At 43.1% G+C, this 7,231-nt stretch overlaps 1 long non-coding RNA gene across 1 annotated transcript; it reads left to right on the forward strand.

The window, feature by feature from the left end:
* Positions 1-5,377: 5,377 nt before the first annotated feature.
* Positions 5,378-6,467, forward strand: LOC119332641. Its single transcript, XR_005161070.1, has 3 exons — positions 5,378-5,495; positions 5,850-6,014; positions 6,103-6,467. It is a non-coding gene; the product is annotated as an uncharacterized LOC119332641 (long non-coding RNA).
* The last annotated feature ends 764 nt before the right edge of the window (positions 6,468-7,231 follow it).

The following is a 7,231-nucleotide window of genomic DNA, read 5'->3' on the forward strand; positions in this document are numbered from 1 at the left end:
ATAAGATCCAATATGTATTCCCGTAACTCTCCGGTACTCCGAAAAATACCCGAATCACTCGGAACCTTTCCGATGTTCGAATATAGTCGTCCAATATATCGATCTTTACGTCTCGACCATTTCGAGGCTCCTCGTCATGTCCCCGATCTCATCCGGGACTCCGAACTCCTTCGGTACATCAAAACTCATAAACTCATAATAAAACTGTCATCGAAACCTTAAGCGTGCGGACCCTACGGGTTCGAGAACTATGTAGACATGACCGAAACACGTTTCCGGTCAATAACCAATAGCGGAACCTGGATGCTCATATTGGCTCCTACATATTCTACGAAGATCTTTATCGGTCAAACCGCATAACAAAATACGTTGTTCCTTTTGTCATCGGTATGTTACTTGCCCGAGATTCAATCGTCGGTATCTCAATACCTAGTTCAATCTCGTTACCGGCAAGTCTCTTTACTCGTTCTGTAATACATCATCTCGCAACTAACTCATTAGTTGCAATGCTTGCAAGGCTTAAGTGATGTGTATTACCGAAAGGGCCCAGAGATACCTCTCCGACAATCAGAGTGACAAATCCTAATCTTGAAATACGCCAACCCAACATGTACCTTCGGAGACACCTGTAGAGCACCTTTATAATCACCCAGTTACGTTGTGACGTTTGGTAGCACACAAAGTGTTCCTCCGGTAAACGGAAGTTGCATAATCTCATAGTCATAGGAACATGTATAAGTCATGAAGAAAGCAACAGCAAGATACTAAACGATCAAGTGCTAAGCTAACGGAATGGGTCAAGTCAATCACATCATTCTCCTAATGATGTGATCCCATTAATCAAATGACAACTCATTGTCTATGGTTAGGAAACTTAACCATCTTTGATTAACGAGCTAGTCAAGTAGATGCATACTAGTGACACTATGTTTGTCTATGTATTCACACATGTATTATGTTTCCGATTAATACAATTCTAGCATGAATAATAAACATTTATCATGAAATAAGGAAATAAATAATAACTTTATTATTGCCTTTAGGGCATATTTTCTTCACCGTCTCCTCAACACTTTCAGGTGAAATTGTTGTAGACACTGTAGGTGTGAGAGTTTGAGCCATAACCTAGTAGGAAACCTTCATGAGATTTAGGAGCAAATTTAGAACGACGATGCTTATCAAGAATGTAGCACTTTGAGCCAAATACTCGAAAGTATCCAACTTGGGGTTTGTTACCGGTGAGGAGCTTGTATGCCGTCTTGCCAAGTAGCTTGTGAAGATACAAGCGAGTTGTTGCATGACAAGCTGTCTCAACCGCTTCCGCCCAAAAGTGCTTCAGCGTCTTGTACTCATCAAGCATCGTTCTCGCCATTTCAATGAGCGTCCGGTTCTTCCTCTCAACAACTCTGTTTTGTTGAGGTGTGTACGTAGCCGAGAACTCGTGTGAAATCCCTTCTTCGTCAAGAAAGGTGTCCACATTTGCGTTCTTGAACTCCGTTCCGTTGTCGCTGCGAACCTTCTTGATGTTCACTTCAAATTGATTTTGGGCCTTCCTGGCGAAGTTTTTAAAGATCTTTTGGACCTGCGATTTATCATCGAGAAAGAACACCCACGTAAATCTTGAAAAATCATCAACTATAACTAGACCAAAAGAATTTCCACCGAGACTCTTGTAGGAATTGGGACCAAAGAGATCCATGTGAAGTAGCTCGAGTGGCCTCCTTGTGGTCATGATGTTCTTCACGGGATGCCTTCCTCCAACCTGTGTACATGCCTGACAAGCGCTGCAAAGTCTATCCTTATCAAATATGACATCGTTAATTCCAAGGATATGATTTCCTTTAATAAGCTTGTCAAGGTTTTGCATACCAACATGACCTAATCTTCTATGCCATAACCAACCTTTTGAGGATTTAGCAATGAAGCAAGTTTTAGGTTGAGCCTTTTTAGTGAAATCAACAATGTATAGATCACCTCTACGCACACCGGTAAAGACCATTTTATGATTATCTCGACGAAACACTTGGCAATCAACTTCAGTAAATAAGACATTGAAACCGAAATCAGCAAGTCTAGATACTGAAAGTAAGTTGTATCCAAGAGATTCAACGAGCATGACATTTTGTATGGAGCTATCATGTGACATGGCCACCTTACCGAGGCCAACCACCTTACCCTTTGAGTTGTCACCGAAAGTGACATACTTTCGAGGACTATCATTATCAGCAAGCTCACGAAACATGTCTTTATCTCCGGTCATGTGATCGGTACATCCACTATCAAGAACCCATTCCTTTCCTCCTGACATATATCCCCGAAGATTTGCCATAAGACCAAAGTGTCTCATTGCATCATCAAGATCGAAGTCACTATCATCATCCTCATCATAGTATCCATGTTCAACATCGTCATGTGGTGGATCAAGTCCCAGAGAGGGTGATTCATTAGAATGAGTTTGACAATGATCTTGCTTATGAATTTTTATAGCTTCGGAAATAATATCACTAATAATACCCACATTTCCTTTGGCACGCATGAGGTTTGTAAGCTCAAATAGACGATCACCAAACATAGGATCACTAGTATTCATCTTACTCAAAGCAATAGACTTATGAAGAATTTCATCAAGATTTTTCAAGGAATAATCTGGAAATCGTTCCACAAGAAATTTCCATATGATGTAGGCACACTTGAAAGTAGGCAAGCATCCAATCAAGTTTCCAGGCAATCCTCTAATGATAAGTTCTGCAGTTCTAAGATTCCTAATCATGTCAATTGACTCATCATGGGTAGGATGCATAGGATCAACATAAGGTGCACAAGGGCTAGCAATGTACTTGTTCAAATGATATTGATTGAAAATAACAAGCATCTCATTTTTCCATTCATGAAAATACTCTCCATCAAAAATAGGCACTCTATGTCTAAGACTCCCAATAGTAGACTCATCCATCTTCCTCCAATGCTGATTAAACCAAAGCAATGGAGACCAAAGCTCTGATACCACTTGTAGGACCTTGAGAAGGTGTGTCTAGAGGGGGGGTGATTAGACACTTAGTAGCAAAGTGGCAGTTTTTAAGATTCTTTGAGTTTAAGTGGAGTTTAGGCACAATTTCAACATTCACAATACATATCAAGTAAGCATGCAAAGAGTATATGTGCAGCGGAAAGTAAAGCATGCAATTTGCAAGAATGTAAAGGGAAGGGTTTGGAGCATTCAAACGCAATTGGAGACACGGATGTTTTTGGCGTGGTTCCGATAGGTGGTGCTATCGTACATCCACGTTGATGGAGATTTCAACCCACGAAGGGTAACGGTTGCGCAAGTCCACGAAGGGCTCCACCCACGAAGGGTCCACGAAGAAGCAACCTTGTCTATCCCACCATGGTCGTCGCCCACGAAGGACTTGCCTCACTAGCGGTAGATCTTCACGAAGTAGGCGATCTCCTTGCCCTTACAAACTCCTTGGTTCAACTCCACAATCTTGTCGGAGGCTCCCAAGTGACACCTAGCCAATCTAGGAGACACCACTCTCCAAGAAGTAACAAATGGTGCATTAATGATGAACTCCTTGCTCTTGTGCTTCAAATGATAGTCTCCCCAACACTCAACTCTCTCTCATAGGTTTTGGATCTGGTGGAAAGAAGATTTGAGTGGAAAGGAACTTGGGGAAGGCTAGAGATCAAGATTCATATGGTAGGAATGGAATATCTTGGCCTCAACATATGAGTAGGTAGTTCTCTCTCAAAAAATGTATGCTGGAAGTGTAGGTTCAGTCTGATGGCTCTCTCCACGAATGAAGAGGAGGTGGATGGGTATATATAGCCTCCACACAAAATCTAACCGTTACACACAATCTACCAAACTCGGTGGGACCGAATCGTTAAACTCGGTCAGACCGATTTAGCAAATAATGTGACCGTTACGTTTTTCGGTGGGACCGAAATGCAACTCGGTGAGACCGATTCGGTTAGGGTTAGGGCATAATGTAATCTCGGTAAGACCGATTACACAAACTCGGTGAGACCGATTTTGGTAATAAGCTTTCCAGAGAGTTGGTCAGGCAAACTCGGTTTGACCGATTACACAAACTCAGTGGGACCGATTTTGGTAATGAGTCAACAGAAAGTTTGCATTGTAATCTCGGTAATACCGATTTCTGAAACTCGGTGAGACCGATTTTGATAATGGACATACACAGAGAGATTACAATCCCATCTCGGTGAGACCGAGATCCCTATCGGTAAGACCAATTTGCTTAGGGTTTGTGGCAGTGGCTATGACTTTTGGAATCGGTGGCGCCGGATAGGAAGAATCGGTGTGACCGATTTTGGATTTGGGTTTAGGTCATTTGTGGGAGTGGGAAAGTAGCTGAGGGTTTTGGAGCATATCACTAAGCACATGAAGCAAGAGGCTCATTAAGCAATACCTCATCCCTTCTTGATAGTATTGGCTTTTCCTATAGACTCAATGTGGTCTTGAACCACTAAAATGTAAAATGAAGAGTCTTGAGCTTGAAGCTTGAGCCAATCCTTTGTCCTTAGCATCTTGAAGGAGTTCCCACATCCTTTAGTGCATGCCACTCCATTGTTGAACTTACCTGAAATATACTAGATAAAAGTGTTAGTCCAACAAGAGATATGTTGACATTAATTAACAAACCACCTAGGGAGCACTTGTGCTTTCACCAACCAAGAAATGAGCATTTACTAGGTACGCAACATATTCCATCTCCCAAAACCAGAAATCACACCCAGTAGCCTGCAAACCAACAGCAAAAAATTAAACTTTGACCAACAAAAGGGCAAAACTAATGCCAAGAACAAAATCAACTGATCCTCTGTGTTACTTACAGAGTGATTGGGACATCTGTAGAACACCCAGCCCTCGTGATCCTCTGTGTTCGAAATGTAGTACCTCACTGTCGCCTGGCAGCGAGGACATGGGATGAGTGGCACCACCACTGTCCGGCCGCGGAGACCAGACCGGGCAGAACTAGCAGAAGACATGGCGCAGTCGTCGTCGGGGGCGAGGGCAGGATGGGCACGCGGCGGCGAGAGGGCAGGATGGGCGCGCGGCGGCGAGAGGGCAGGATGGGCGCGGCGGCGGCGAGAACTAGGGATTTGGAGGGGAGAATTGGGGATTTCTATCTAAACGGCTTTTTTTACAAAAACGTCTCCCGCAAATGGGCACTTTAACATAAATCCTCTGCCCCGTCTACGTGGAGCCCGTGGACTGGTCAAAATTGCGGCGTACGTTGCGTCTATGGCGCACAGTGACCGTATTTTCACTGTTCGCCGTACACAGTGACCGTATTGCGTTAGTTTTTTTGTACAGTGACCAAAGTGACCGGGCGACGCAAGTTGAGGTACCACCGATAAATTTTACTAAAAAAAAAAAGCTGAGGCGACGCTAGCGAGGGAACCGGCGGTGTAGGGGATCCAGCCAGGGAGAGGCGCCCGAGAGGATCCGGCGCTCGAGCGGCTGCCTCCAGGTCAGTTCGTTGATCTCCCCCTTCTCTCTGAGGCCCTGAAAATCCCTAACCATGGTGGTGGTAGCGGCAACGATCCGGCGATGCCTCTGTTGAGGAACTTGAGGTTGCGGCGATGGAATCCGCATCAGGGCTCCAGGTGGTGTTGGGCGGGGCGAGCATGCGGCATGGGCCGCTGGCCCTTGGTACAAATGTCCTTATGGATAACTCTGGCGGCGATGGCGGACGATGTCTCATCCTGCTCCTAGCTGGCGATGGTGGATAAACGCTACGGCAGCGCGCATGCCCCCCTCCTCAACATCTCAGCGATCGTAACTCTGTTTTTAATTCAATCCTCCTCTCTTCTTCTTGGTACAGGGAACTTTGGTGGGCAACCTATTCTTCTCCATGGTGCTCCAGCAACTACATAAGCATACCGGGCCTCTCAGATTGTTGCCCTGCAGGATTCACGTTGGAGGGGATGGAGGGCACTGTTCAAGAGAGGACATGTCGATGCGGAACAACAATACACCAGGCTCCCCTGTATTTCTTTCCGTTTCATGTACTATTCCTTCTTCCACCAAACAATTTCTTTGTCCTGACATCCTGCCAATCCAATTTGTACATACAGGTAATGTTTTTTGGCGGTGGTCAATTGACTTGAGCATATTTGGAGACTGGTAGGCGCGCGGCCGTTCTGCCCGAGTCACCACCAGAGAGAGGATTCGAGAGGAGATGGGCAGATTCTCTAGAGGATTTTGTACATTGAGAAACTTCCTCTTCATCTATCTGTTCTTTTCTCGAAAAACTCGAGCGGCTGGACTTATGCACTTGTCTGTTAATAGTCAATGTCCACAACCCCTTGCGTATTCAGGTCCCCTCTTCTTTCCCCCCAATATGTCTATTTCCAAATTTTCACGTCCTTGGTTCTCTCCATGTGACCTGTGGCTGAAATCTAAAATTAATATGTGCACCTACCAATGGGGCATCTCATGAGAATGGCGTTAAAACATTTGGTGTATTGATGGACATGCTATTTTTTTATTGCATATTTGTTTAGCTCAACACTAAAAAAGGTGTACTGATGACATTTAACCTTTTTTTGTTATTGCAAGCTTCTTAGCTCTATAATTTTGTAAACCTACTAACATCACTTAATTTGAATTATTTTTTGTTTTTCTTTTGCTTGGCTTGCTGGTAACAATGTACTTGAAAAGTCTAATCTGCAACCTTTCACTTAAAGACCTTGGAAATAAAATGACAAGAATTTGGTATACATTTCTTGAATTAAATTTCTGTCTTATATTGCAATTTATATTATCAACGATTTTTGATGAACCGAATTTCCTTTACTTGAGAAACAGCCACCTTTCTAAACAGTAAAGCTATGGTTAGAAGTATTCACTAATTAACTTGTGAAGAGATCAGAAACAAGGTTACTCACTATCAAAAATAATGAATGGATCTGTATAATAATCAGTTGGGTACTTTCTTTTAGTTTGGGTTACATAATTTCGGCAGTGTTTTTTTTTTCAGTTGAACTATGGATTGTTATTGTTGTTCCATGTATTTGTTATGCACTATTGTCCCACCTTATATTACTTGACAATATTGCAAAACATATGTTTTGGTGGAGCTATCTGAATGACCTTGATATAATTTTACCTTATCTACTACTTCCGTCCTAAATAAGTGTCTTTGATTTAGTACAACTTTGTAGTAAAGTTGTACTAAATCAAAGACACTTATTTTAGGATGGA

This window comes from Triticum dicoccoides, chromosome 1B, assembly GCF_002162155.2.
Source record: "Triticum dicoccoides isolate Atlit2015 ecotype Zavitan chromosome 1B, WEW_v2.0, whole genome shotgun sequence".
Lineage (NCBI taxonomy): Eukaryota > Viridiplantae > Streptophyta > Magnoliopsida > Poales > Poaceae > Triticum > Triticum dicoccoides.